This window comes from Apostichopus japonicus, chromosome 19 (genome assembly GCF_037975245.1).
Source record: "Apostichopus japonicus isolate 1M-3 chromosome 19, ASM3797524v1, whole genome shotgun sequence".
Lineage (NCBI taxonomy): Eukaryota > Metazoa > Echinodermata > Holothuroidea > Aspidochirotida > Stichopodidae > Apostichopus > Apostichopus japonicus.
The window spans coordinates 12,982,685-12,997,991 of NC_092579.1; positions in this window are offsets into that span (position 1 = coordinate 12,982,685).

Genomic DNA, 15,307 nt, shown 5'->3' on the forward strand with positions numbered 1-15,307 from the left:
TTTTCCTGATTCCACACGAATTATAAAATTGATTTAAAGAGCAGCTTCCTTTCCTTGAAGGAGATATGGCGATCCTTTTCATTTTTCCAATCCAAAATAGACGAACTCGATTTCTACAACTTCCTTTCATCAGATGCAGCATTTTTCTTGATTTAAATAGAAGCTTCCTTTCCTTGAAGGAGATATGGAGATGTTTTTCCTTTTTCCAATCGAAAATAGACGAACTCGATTTCTACAACTTCTTTCATCAGATGCAGCATTTTGCAAAATGGATTTAAAGAGCAGCTTCCTTTCCTTGAAGGAGATATGGCGATGCTTTTCCTTTTTACAATCGAAAATAGACGCACTCGATTTCTACAACTTCCTTTCATCAGATGCAGCATTTTTCAAAAGGGATTTAAAGAGCAGCTTCCTTTCCTTGAAGGAGATATGGCGATGCTTTTCCTTTTTCCAATCGAAAATAGACGAAGTGGATTTCTATAACTTTCCTTCATCAGATGCAGCATTTCTCCTGATTCCACACGAAATATGAAATGGGTGTAAATAGCAGCTTCGTTTCCTTGAAGGAGATATGGCGTTGCTTTTCCTTTTTCTAATCGAAAATAGACGCACTTGATTTCTACAACTTCCTTTCATCATATGCCGCATTTTTCCTGATTCCACACGAATTATAAAATGGATTTAAAGAGCAGCTTCCTTTCCTTGAAGGAGATATCGCGATCCTTTTCATTTTTCCAATACAAAATAGACGAACTCGATTTCTACAACTTCCTTTCATCAGATGCAGCATTTTTCTTGATTTAAATAGAAGCTTCCTTTCCTTGAAGGAGATATGGAGATGCTTTTCCTTTTTCCAATCGAAAATAGACGGACTCGATTTCTACAACTTCACTTCATCAGATGCAGTATTTCTCCTGATTTAACACGAATATAAAATGAATTTAAATAGCAGCTTCCTTTCCTTGAACAAAATATGACGATTACTTCTTCCAATCGAAAATAAACGAAGTGGATTTCTACACTTTCCTTCCATCAGATGCAGCATTCTTCCTGATTCCACACGAAATATAAAATGGATTTAAATAGCAGCTTCCTTTCCTTGAACACGATATGACGATTTCTTTTTCCAATCGAAAATAAAGGAAGTGGGTTTCTACAGCTTCCCTTCATCATATGCAGCATTTTTCCTGATTCCACACGAAAAATAGAATGGATTTAAATAGCAGCTTCCTTTCCTTGAAGGAGATATGGCGATGCTTTTCCTTTTACCAATCGGAAATAGACGAACTAGATTTCTACAACTTCCTTTGATCAGATGCAACATTTCTCCTGATTCCACACGAAATATAAAATGGATTTAAATAGCAGCTTCCTTTCCTTGAACAAAACATGACGATTACTTTTTCCAATCGAAAATAAACGAAGTGGATTTCTACACTTTCCTTCCATCAGATGCAGCATTTTTCCTGATTCCACACGAAATATAAAATGGATTTAAATAGCAGCTTCCTTTCCTTGAACACGATATGACGATTTCTTTTTCCAATCGAAAATAAAGGAAGTGGATTTCTACAGCTTCCCTTCATCATATGCAGCATTTTTCCTGATTCCACACGAAAAATAGAATGGATTTAAAGAGCAGCTTCCTTTCCTTGAAGGAGATATGGCGATGCTTTTCCTTTTACCAATCGGAAAGAGACGAACTCGATTTCTACAACTTCCTTTTATCAGATGCAGCATTTCTCCTCATTCCACGCGAAATATAAAATGGATTTAAATAGCAGCTTCCTTTCTTTGAAGGAGATATGGCGATGCTTTTCCTTTTACCAATCGGAAAGAGACGAACTCGATTTCTACAACTTCCTTTTATCAGATGCAGCATTTCTCCTCATTCCACGCGAAATATAAAATGGATTTAAATAGCAGCTTCCTTTCCTTGAAGGAGATATGGCGATGCTTTTCCTTTTACCAATCGGAAAGAGACGAACTTGATTTCTACAACTTCCTTTTATCAGATGTAGCATTTTTCCTGATTCCACACGAAATATAAAATGGATTTAAAGAGCACCTTCCTTTCCTTGAAAAAAATATAACGATTCCTTCTTCCAATCGAAAATAAAGGAAGTGGATTTCTACAGCTTCCCTTCATCATATGCAGCATTTTTCCTGATTCCACACGAAAAATAGAATGGATTTAAAGAGCAGCTTCCTTTCCTTGAAGGAGATATGGCGATGCGTTTCCTTTTTCCAATCGAAAATAGACGAACTCGATTTCTACAACTTCCTTTTATCAGATGCAGCATTTCTCCTGATTCCACACGAAATATAAAATGGATTTAAATAGCAGCTTCCTTTCCTTGAAAGAGATATGGCGATGCTTTTCCTTTTACCAATCGGAAATAGACGAACTTGATTTCTACAACTTCCTTTGATCAGATGCAACATTTCTCCTGATTCCACACGAAATATAAAATGGATTTAAATAGCAGCTTCCTTTCCTTGAACAAAACATGACGATTACTTTTTCCAATCGAAAATAAACGAAGTGGATTTCTACACTTTCCTTCCATCAGATGCAGCATTTCTTCTGATTCCACACGAAATGAAAAATGGATTTAAATATCAGCTTCCTTTCCTTGAACACGATATGACGATTTCTTTTTCCAATCGAAAATAAAGGAAGTGGATTTCTGCAGCTTCCCTTCATCATATGCAGCATTTTTCCTGATTCCACACGAAAAATAGAATGGATTTAAAGAGCAGCTTCCTTTCCTTGAAAGAGATATGGCGATGCTTTTCCTTTTACCAATCGGAAATAGACGAACTTGATTTCTACAACTTCCTTTGATCAGATGCAACATTTCTCCTGATTCCACACGAAATATAAAATGGATTTAAATAGCAGCTTCCTTTCCTTGAACAAAACATGACGATTACTTTTTCCAATCGAAAATAAACGAAGTGGATTTCTACACTTTCCTTCCATCAGATGCAGCATTTCTTCTGATTCCACACGAAATGAAAAATGGATTTAAATATCAGCTTCCTTTCCTTGAACACGATATGACGATTTCTTTTTCCAATCGAAAATAAAGGAAGTGGATTTCTGCAGCTTCCCTTCATCATATGCAGCATTTTTCCTGATTCCACACGAAAAATAGAATGGATTTAAAGAGCAGCTTCCTTTCCTTGAAGGAGATATGGCGATGCGTTTCCTTTTTCCAATCGAAAATAGAAGAACTCGATTTCTACAACTTCCTTTTATCAGATGCAGCATTTCTCCTCATTCCACGCGAAATATAAAATGGATTTAAATAGCAGCTTCCTTTCTTTGAAGGAGATATGGCGATGCTTTTCCTTTTACCAATCGGAAAGAGACGAACTCGATTTCTACAACTTCCTTTTATCAGATGCAGCATTTCTCCTCATTCCACGCGAAATATAAAATGGATTTAAATAGCAGCTTCCTTTCCTTGAAGGAGATATGGCGATGCTTTTCCTTTTACCAATCGGAAATAGACGAACTTGATTTCTACAACTTCCTTTTATCAGATGTAGCATTTTTCCTGATTCCACACGAAATATAAAATGGATTTAAAGAGCACCTTCCTTTCCTTGAAAAAAATATAACGATTCCTTCTTCCAATCGAAAATAAAGGAAGTGGATTTCTACAGCTTCCCTTCATCATATGCAGCATTTTTCCTGATTCCACACGAAAAATAGAATGGATTTAAAGAGCAGCTTCCTTTCCTTGAAGGAGATATGGCGATGCGTTTCCTTTTTCCAATCGAAAATAGACGAACTCGATTTCTACAACTTCCTTTTATCAGATGCAGCATTTCTCCTCATTCCACGCGAAATATAAAATGGATTTAAATAGCAGCTTCCTTTCCTTGAAGGAGATATGGCGATGCTTTTCCTTTTACCAATCGGAAAGAGACGAACTTGATTTCTACAACTTCCTTTTATCAGATGTAGCATTTTTCCTGATTCCACACGAAATATAAAATGGATTTAAAGAGCACCTTCCTTTCCTTGAAAAAAATATAACGATTCCTTCTTCCAATCGAAAATAAAGGAAGTGGATTTCTACAGCTTCCCTTCATCATATGCAGCATTTTTCCTGATTCCACACGAAAAATAGAATGGATTTAAAGAGCAGCTTCCTTTCCTTGAAGGAGATATGGCGATGCGTTTCCTTTTTCCAATCGAAAATAGACGAACTCGATTTCTACAACTTCCTTTTATCAGATGCAGCATTTCTCCTCATTCCACACGAAATATAAAATGGATTTAAATAGCAGCTTCCTTTCCTTGAAAGAGATATGGCGATGCTTTTCCTTTTACCAATCGGAAATAGACGAACTTGATTTCTACAACTTCCTTTGATCAGATGCAACATTTCTCCTGATTCCACACGAAATATAAAATGGATTTAAATAGCAGCTTCCTTTCCTTGAACAAAACATGACGATTACTTTTTCCAATCGAAAATAAACGAAGTGGATTTCTACACTTTCCTTCCATCAGATGCAGCATTTCTTCTGATTCCACACGAAATGAAAAATGGATTTAAATATCAGCTTCCTTTCCTTGAACACGATATGACGATTTCTTTTTCCAATCGAAAATAAAGGAAGTGGATTTCTGCAGCTTCCCTTCATCATATGCAGCATTTTTCCTGATTCCACACGAAAAATAGAATGGATTTAAAGAGCAGCTTCCTTTCCTTGAAGGAGATATGGCGATGCGTTTCCTTTTTCCAATCGAAAATAGAAGAACTCGATTTCTACAACTTCCTTTTATCAGATGCAGCATTTCTCCTCATTCCACGCGAAATATAAAATGGATTTAAATAGCAGCTTCCTTTCTTTGAAGGAGATATGGCGATGCTTTTCCTTTTACCAATCGGAAAGAGACGAACTCGATTTCTACAACTTCCTTTTATCAGATGCAGCATTTCTCCTCATTCCACGCGAAATATAAAATGGATTTAAATAGCAGCTTCCTTTCCTTGAAGGAGATATGGCGATGCTTTTCCTTTTACCAATCGGAAATAGACGAACTTGATTTCTACAACTTCCTTTTATCAGATGTAGCATTTTTCCTGATTCCACACGAAATATAAAATGGATTTAAAGAGCACCTTCCTTTCCTTGAAAAAAATATAACGATTCCTTCTTCCAATCGAAAATAAAGGAAGTGGATTTCTACAGCTTCCCTTCATCATATGCAGCATTTTTCCTGATTCCACACGAAAAATAGAATGGATTTAAAGAGCAGCTTCCTTTCCTTGAAGGAGATATGGCGATGCGTTTCCTTTTTCCAATCGAAAATAGACGAACTCGATTTCTACAACTTCCTTTTATCAGATGCAGCATTTCTCCTCATTCCACGCGAAATATAAAATGGATTTAAATAGCAGCTTCCTTTCCTTGAAGGAGATATGGCGATGCTTTTCCTTTTACCAATCGGAAATAGACGAACTTGATTTCTACAACTTCCTTTGATCAAATGCAACATTTCTCCTGATTCCACACGAAATATAAAATGGATTTAAATAGCAGCTTCCTTTCCTTGAAGGAGATATGGCGATGCTTTTCCTTTTACCAATCGGAAATAGACGAACTCGATTTCTACAACTTCCTTTGATCAGATGCAACATTTCTCCTGATTCCACACGAAATATAAAATGGATTTAAATAGCAGCTTCCTTTCCTTGAACAAAACATGACGATTACTTTTTCCAATCGAAAATAAAGGAAGTGGATTTCTACAGCTTCCCTTCATCATATGCAGCATTTTTCCTGATTCCACACGAAAAATAGAATGGATTTAAAGAGCAGCTTCCTTTCCTTGAAGGAGATATGGCGATGCGTTTCCTTTTTCCAATCGAAAATAGACGAACTCGATTTCTACAACTTCCTTTTATCAGATGCAGCATTTCTCCTCATTCCACACGAAATATAAAATGGATTTAAATAGCAGCTTCCTTTCCTTGAAGGAGATATGGCGATGATTTTCCTCTTACCAATCGGAAATAGACGAACTCGATTTCTACAACTTCCTTTGATCAGATGCAACATTTCTCCTGATTCCACACGAAATATAAAATGGATTTAAATAGCAGCTTCCTTTCCTTGAACAAAACATGACGATTACTTTTTCCAATCGAAAATAAACGAAGTGGATTTCTACACTTTCCTTCCATCAGATGCAGCATTTTTCCTGATTCCACACAAAATATAAAATGGATTTAAATAGCAGCTTCCTTTCCTTGAACACGATATGACGATTTCTTTTTCCAATCGAAAATAAAGGAAGTGGATTTCTACAGCTTCCCTTCATCATATGCAGCATTTTTCCTGATTCCACACGAAAAATAGAATGGATTTAAAGAGCAGCTTCCTTTCCTTGAAGGAGATATGGCGATGCGTTTCCTTTTTCCAATCGAAAATAGAAGAACTCGATTTCTACAACTTCCTTTTATCAGATGCAGCATTTCTCCTCATTCCACGCGAAATATAAAATGGATTTAAAGAGCAGCTTCCTTTCTTTGAAGGAGATATGGCGATGCTTTTCCTTTTACCAATCGGAAAGAGACGAACTCGATTTCTACAACTTCCTTTTATCAGATGCAGCATTTCTCCTCATTCCACACGAAATATAGAATGGATTTAAATAGCAGCTTCCTTTCCTTGAAAGAGATATGGCGATGATTTTCCTCTTACCAATCGGAAATAGACGAACTTGATTTCTACAACTTCCTTTGATCAGATGCAACATTTCTCCTGATTCCACACGAAATATAAAATGGATTTAAATAGCAGCTTCCTTTCCTTGAACAAAACATGACGATTACTTTTTCCAATCGAAAATAAACGAAGTGGATTTCTACACTTTCCTTCCATCAGATGCAGCATTTTTCCTGATTCCACACGAAATATAAAATGGATTTAAATAGCAGCTTCCTTTCCTTGATAATAATATGACGATTACTTTTTCCAATCGAAAATAAACGAAGTGGATTAATATAGCTTACCTTCATCATATGCAGCATTTCTTCTGATTCCACACGAAGTGAAAAATGGGTTTAAAGAGCAGTTTCCTGTCCTTGAACACGATATGACGATTTCTTTTTCTAATCGAAAATAAAATGGATATCTACAGCTTCCCTTCCATCAGATGCAGCATTTCTCCTGATTCCACACGAAATATAAAATGGATTTAAATAGCAGCTTCCTTTCCTTGATAATAATATGACGATTACTTTTTCCTATCGAAAATAAAATGGATATCTACAGCTTCCCTTCATCAGATGCAGCATTTCTCCTGATTCCACACGAAATATAAAATGGATTTAAATAGCAGCTTCCTTTCCTTGATAATAATATGACGATTACTTTTTCCAATCGAAACTAAAATGAATATCTACAGCTTCCCTTCCATCAGATGCAGCATATCTCCTGATTCCACACGAAATATAAAATGGATTTAAATAGCAGCTTCCTTTCCTTGAACAAAATATGGCGATTTCTTTTTCCTATCGAAAATAAAATGGATATCTACAGCTTCCCTTCATCAGATGCAGCATTTCTACTGATTCCACACGAAATATAAAATGGATTTAAATAGCAGCTTCCTTTCCTTGAACAAAATATGACGATTTCTTTTTCCTATCGAAAATAAAATGGATATCTACAGCTTCCCTTCATCAGATGCAGCATTTTTCTTGATTCCACACGAAATATAGAATGGATTTAGATATCAGCGTCCTTTCCTTGAACAAAATATGACGATTTCTTTTTCAATCGAAAATAAATGAAGTGGATTTCTACAGCTTCCCTTCATCAGATGCAGCATTTTTCCTGATTCCCCACGAAATATAAAATGACCTTAAATAGCAGCTTACTTTCCTTGAACAAAATATGACGATTCCTTTTTCCAATTGAAAATAAACGCACTGGATTACTAAAGCTTTCCTTCCATCAGATGCAGCATTTTTCCTGATTCCACGCGAAATATAAAATGGATTTAAATATCAGCTTCCTTTCCTTGAACAAAATATGACGATTTCTTTTTCCAATCGAAAATAAAATGGATATCTACAGCTTCCCTTCCATCAGATGCAGCATTTCTACTGATTCCACACGAAATATAAAATGGGTTCCTTTTTTGAACAAAATATGACAATGCTTTTCATTTTTTAATCGAAAGTGAACAGCTTCCCTTCATCAGATGTAACAATTTCCCTGATTACAAAGAGTCTTTATTTCACGGACAAAAAGATTGTCATCTTTCCTTTTTTATTTCCACTCGAAATTTAAAATTCACTTGAATAGTTTCTTTCCCCAGAATAGAATAGATAGATGGTTTTCCTCTTTCGAAACAGCTTCACTTCACCAAATGCAGCATTTCTCCAGTTTAAAAGATTCTTATTTCCATACACAAAAATCATGATGATATATTTCTTACTTTTATTACCAAGCGATAAAGAGATATATTTCAAGCGAAAATCTATTTCATTGCTGTTTCTACCCTCTGTAAAAAAAAACCAGCAACCTTTCCTATTCGTCATAAGGCGGTTACACACAAATCATCTATTTATTTTTTCAACATGAAGCGATGAAAATAATCTTATTGATAATCCGGGTGGACAGTATCCCGTTATGGATTACACATTACACCGAATTGTCTCTTAACGTGTTTGAATTATTCATTCAAACATTATAATACCCTTGTAATTGATTAATGAAATATATTTTTCTTATTATATTTAAGGATTAACTTGTTTCTTTCTATTACCAAAATATCATGGTTAACCAAATTTGCTTGACGATGCGAATTATAAATTTATGAAGACAAAATCTAAGAAATCAACGTCAGGCTATCTTGTTTCGATATTTTTACAGTGAAGTTGTCAGTTACTAGTTTATTGAAATTTAAATTGACGACTTTTATTTCCTACTTTAATAATATATCATTCCAGTACTTCAAATTTGACGCACATATACCGCAGACCTACTTTGCATTAACAAGCCTAGCTTAATTACACGTAAGTTTTACGTTTCGTAAATATGAATGGAAATGTTTCCTATAAACTAACCTTGTGAAATATTTCTTTATATAAAAAAGTAAAGTATAAATAAAACATATCCTTAACCGTTACCTTTATAGCACGTCTATAGCGTGATAGACTATATGCTATCGATGTACTGGACTATACGCAATATCACCAATAGGCTACTTATAGCCTAGCTATTTGTTGTGTATTTAATCAAACCCTGTACACAACTTTTTCTTTCAAAATTTCAACAAATAGAAGACATATTTTACTTAGCTCAACCGAAAAGAAGAATCTTCGTCTATAATTCAGGCCATCATATTGCCGTTGTGTCCCAATGCTTCATTAGTACAATGGTTCCTGATAGGAACTCCCATCCACAATTCGATAACAGTTTTAGTGTAAAAACAGTTATAGCATCGTTACTGGGTATCTTGAAAGAAAACAAACATTACAGTAGTTGCAGGATTGTGACGCCAATATTGTCCCATGACACTCAGCCTTTCGCGTGCCTGCAGACGCGCATAATTATGGTCGGCCACGATGGTCGTGTAGTCTTAACGTAACGCGTTAAGAATACCGCTTATACGCGTAAATGAATAACCAATCAACTATTAACGCGCCCTTTTTTCCATATCCACGTGTAGCGAGGAAACATAATGGCACTACAGCGTTCTGCGCATTCTACTCAACATCAAATGCGTTCAAATTCAAGACGCACAACGGCTTTGAGCCATGTCGTTGGCAGCTTGATGCATAGATGTGTTATAGCGCCATCTGAACAATACAACAAGGCTCAGGGTGGCATACTTCTATTAGAGTCTATATCCATCCGCTCGATTGTTCTCCTTCAGGAAAAGTGCCAAAAGCAGCAGGAGAACATCTTTTTTGACCTGTTATCAATCATGATCTAGTTTTGTGGTTTGCATGTTGAAGAGCATGAAGTACATGTGATGAGAAAATTGGGTCAATTGAGGCAATTTTAGACACCTTTAGGCCTCCCAGGAGAAGCGTAGGAAAATTGTTTACTACTGAGTGAAGAGGTTTGTTTACAGGTGACGAAAACTTCCGGCTCGGATAGCAAAAAATCTGTGCGGTCATGGTACGGAAAATTGATGGTGCCATGAAAGGCCAACTTGTCAGCTATGGGGTGATGGGTAGCGTTTAGCTAGTGAAAACTTCTATCTAGACTTAGAGACCATCTTACTTGTGTGATTTAGTGTGTAAGTCAACGGGGCTTTTAATGGGCGTATGCTACCTCAGGGTTCTTTTGGTGGCGCCGTGTACCATCAGCTTATAACAGCGTATCCTTTCCAAATCAGACATACCTTCTTATGTCTCTTCATTTCTACTTTCAAGTTCTACTAAGAAGTGGGTTATTAAACTTATTACTGTAAAATGAAATATACAGAAAACTTGTTCATTTTAAATCGATTTAATTCGGGGAGGTGGGTGGTCCGACCGTGATTTAACTAGCATGTTTCAAAGTGATCACAGGCCTTTCTTCACTTTCCACCAGTCCCATTTCGGTAGACGAATGAAGTAACAAACAGGCGCCAATGGGTTAGCTGCGCACAAAAAAACACATAGACCTAGCTGTCATTAGTATAAAAACAACGTAAGTCAAGTGGCCTTCCTCAATGAGATGGGGCGACTTGTTGTTATAACCATAAGACTTTAACCACGACAAGAGACTTCTCCGGTTGCATACATAAAAATACAAGGGGGTTTGGGCTGTTACAGGGATAAAACGGTTCGGCAAACGTGTATATGTTTCGAACTGGGCACTTTCCATACGCAAGTTGCTTCTTTATGTGCTATGCAATAGCCTAGTCAAATAAAGAGTTGGAGCATTTAATGGAAGTTTAACTTACCTTTTTTCCTGAATATTCCAAGATAAAATGGTCCATAAAATATTTCCCTCTTTGTCTGTGGTTTTAAACCTATAGATCGTAAAACATATCCTTTGTCACGGTGAAAGAATATTTTGTTTTTGCTTTCATAATTATGAACACTGTAGTAGTGTGAGTATTGTATATGATATACTGACTAATACATAGTTTCTTTAAACCACAACAAACCTTATATCAACTCATTGTAACGTCACACCGGCCAGGTACGTACCTTTCGACTTACTGCGTTCTTCAGAGATTCCAAGTTTACGCCCAAATTACAGATTAACAGTGCAGTGTAGTGTAATGGCAATGCTTCTTCACGTGGACTTCTCCCGTGTGTGTGTGCCTGCTGTGTGCGTGCGTGCGTGTTTGTTTGTTTACGCGAGGGTGTGCGCGTGTAGAGTTAAATTGCGTCATACGGTTCTACAGGATTATATGATAACACTTTACCGTACTTATAAGTTGGTACTCAGGCAACGTGATGGTTGCTTTGTTTGTTTCTATTAGTTACTGAGTTAAGTTGTTTCCAGGCAGAGTCACGCCAAACAACGCATTAAATGTGTTATCTGCTTTCAGAACAGGAGGCTGTGTGGTTTTGGTGCATTGCGTTACATGTGTTACACAGTATCACAGTGTACTTCGGTTCGTGAACGCGGCGTCGTGTGGGATCTCGTTCATTGGTTTTGTCATGAAGAGCGCCATCTACACCATGGACGTTTGGACCGTCTGCTCTCGACCACTGCCTAATGTATGTATTTTAGATCCTCCTGTAAGCAGAACTCGCGAAGAAGCCATCATTGGCTTATCAAAGCCGCAAGCTGACCGAAGTCAGTCTCTTAGATTCATATTTAACGTCCATGATTATGAATTGTCAATTGTCAACAACTCTGTAACTGGACGACATACATTAATCTTGGAGTAACTCGAACTCGGGACCTTATGATTGAAAGGCACCGGCGTTAACCACTGAGCTAACACTCCTAATTATGTATTTCGAGACAGTGCGGCATCATGCGTAGATCTGTAATGACAGAGATGGTTGCCACTTTGTCAATCTGACATGTCATAGAGCCAATAAGAGGTGAAAACTGTTACTTTCCCGTAGTTTTTCTTTTATATTTTCATGGTGACCGTATACACTGCAGGCCTACACTCATGAGTTACAATGGAAGAAATTCAAATAACGAAAGAATTGTTAACAGTTTGGGAACTTGGCGCAGCTATAGATACGGGTCTATTTCCATGCATTAACTTTCTAAAAATTCTCATGAAAAGCTCTCTTAATCCATGCAGTTAATAAATCTGCTCACATAATTATATTTCCACCACTAGGCTAGAGTAAATCAGAAGAAAGCCAAGTACGGCTATACCGTGTAGGAATCAGTCTGCTGTACAGTATATGCAGCTGTTTGAAAGCGATTTCGCTGCACTTACATCTGCCACAATGTAACGTTGTGGCTTATAATAGTTAGACCTACATATACGAACTAGACGAAAGTAATTTATTATGAAAATCAAACGTTCCGATATTTATCAATATGCACATTTGGCGTGGAATGAAGGAATGAATACTGCAAATTATTGGAACTTAATTCAGATCGAGGTAAATTCACTTTTGTGTTGTATAAGAGAAAACATGCATACTGGTTAAACTTTTCCACGGTCGATTTAATTCCTACAGTCTTGACTAATATTTAGCAGTCTCGACAACCACAAAAAAATCAGTAAAGCCCGCCGCACACTGTACGACTGATCCCGACCCGACCCGACCCGACCCGACCCGACCCGACCCGACTCGACCTTCGTCACGTGTATTATCTTTACTCGTAAAGAATAATTGTCCTACGACTGACCCCCACATACTGACCGACTGATCAGCGCGCAAGAACTGTTTGCTGTCAACTGATCCCGTTTAGATCAATACATTTGCATGTGACCTAAGTCACACGCATATGTATTGACCCGTGATTGGTTATATTTGTTAAAACTGTACAGTTTCAGTCGTGAAGCCCCGCACACTGCCGTCTGCCAGTCGGGAAAACGCGACTGAAACTGACAATATCATGATCATAGTCGCAGTACTAAACTGGCACGCACATTGCCCGACTCTCCACGATTTTCCACGAAGTGTCAGTCGAGTTGCCTCGGGTCGTGATCAGTGGTGTAGTGTGCGGTGGACTGGCAAAAATTCTTCGTGTCCCTTGAAAAATAACCATTACGAAAATCAGCCAATTAGCTAAAGGGCGTTTCATACGCCATGTATAAATAACGATGTTTTAGAACACAACTGTACCTAAAAGGGCCCTGTCAAAGATTTTATATACCTTCCTTTTTACTGTGATTCATATGAGACTGACAATATGACATGTGATCATAAAACTTGCATTCGGCGTTTCGGAGTGAATAAGCTGACATCATTAAAGCCGTTTTAAAACACTGTCGATGATTAATTAAGGTAACTTGAGGCATGTTGCAGCGGTTAGAACCAGTTTCTCGACTTTGATCGGTTCAAACTTGTTGCTTTGCAGTGTTGTTGGTGATCGGAAGCTTCCTTTGACTTAGTATTTCGTGTTTGCGAATTGTGAAAAGGGGTTTGGTTGTATTTTTCTGCTATTTTTTATCCCTAACAAGAGCCTCAGTTAATAAAGTTTTTCAGTCAGTGTCGTCTAATTTTAGAGAACAGCATGTATATCTTTGTACTCTAGTCGTACATCCTGAAGACCGATGTGCAATAATTGTACCCTTTCCCAATATTTATCGGGAACTTATGACATGAGATAACAACATTATATTCAGGCGCGTATCCAGGATTTTCTAACCCGGGGGGCGCGAATTACTATCTAAGCGGAGCGCCACCATCGGTTGGCGCGCAGCGTACAAGAAAATTTCTGGTTTTGATACCCCCCAGATCACCGGAAATAGCACTTCTCGGGCTTGAAAATGACCAACCAGATGTACACTTTTGCCTGAGAATAAGGATTTCCCAAAAGTTTTTTCCATCCATAACCTTTTTGAAGATTGTCACCAGTCACACATCATGTTCGACCTGATTGCATGTCCTATGGATCATTGCTTTTGTAGGTGATTATACGTCACGGCCCACAATATCCGAAAGCCCCACTTTTGAAGGTTTTAAGCCCATTATTTGTTGAGAATTTGAAAATTCACATTTCACGTGAATAAAATCACTTCAAAACATACCCATAATGTTGCACAAAATTCAGTCTATGGACAAGCAATATAGAAAAACCTCCTTGATCCCCTAACAGACAGGTCAAAGTTGCACGAGTAGAGGAAAGTATGATGAAGAATGTTGGTGAGGAAATTTTGGAAAATTCCGACACAGTTAATTTATTGGTGTAGAAATATTGCAACCTCTTATAATGGCTATTATAAAACTTGGTTGAAGGAAATGAAAAATAGCAGATATTTCCGATATCAGGTATATCGAAACCGAACACTACACACATAGGCGTAGGTCCCGTAGGAGGCGGTGGCTGCAGCCCCCCCCCCCCCCCCCGCAACCAAATTTTTCCCCATCTTTTTCGGGCACCTACTGAAAGAAAAATAAATAGCAATGAATAGCTTAAAAATGATCTCCTTGGTAATTAAAATAAAGTTGTAAGCTTGGCCGACATTACTACTGTAAAAGAGAGTTTTGACATAAATGGATCTGTATGATTTTTCTCCATCTACATAAGACATTTGGTTGTTTACATAGCATCCAGCGGTATACCGTGCAACTTTGACGGACCGTAAGGTACACGATGCCATGCACTGTAATGACCGATGCTTGCTTATATGATATTGGCATCGATATGTTGAACGCGCGCGGTTTGCGCGCGAAAAATTTTGGCTTTTTTTCGGGCAAGTCATTACAGCCCCCAAATCCAATTGGGCTCCTACGCCTATTAACTACACACATAGACAGTTTTTGAGGCTGTTCATCGTGGAACATGCATTTCAATGCTCACTGATATGATGTTATATCTGCTCTTTGCTTTACAAATTCGAACAGGCGTGTAGCGAGTAATTGCCAAGGGAGGGGCGAAGCCTGTAGGCAAACTATCTAAGCGAAGCGCCACCATGAGTTGGCGCGAAGCGTACAAGAAAAATTTTGGCCGAAAATGCCTCCCAGATCGCTGGAAATGACACTTACCAGGCCTTGTAAGTTGCATTTAAGCATTGTCTATTTTGAAATTACTAGCGATGTCATAAAGAAAATTTGCTCGGGGGGGGGGGCGGTCGCCCCTTCCCGAAATGCGTCATGTACCCCGACGACTCGGTCGAGTTCAAGACCAGCCACAGTTGGTTCCATATAGCACAATTGTACAATTGTTTAAGGCG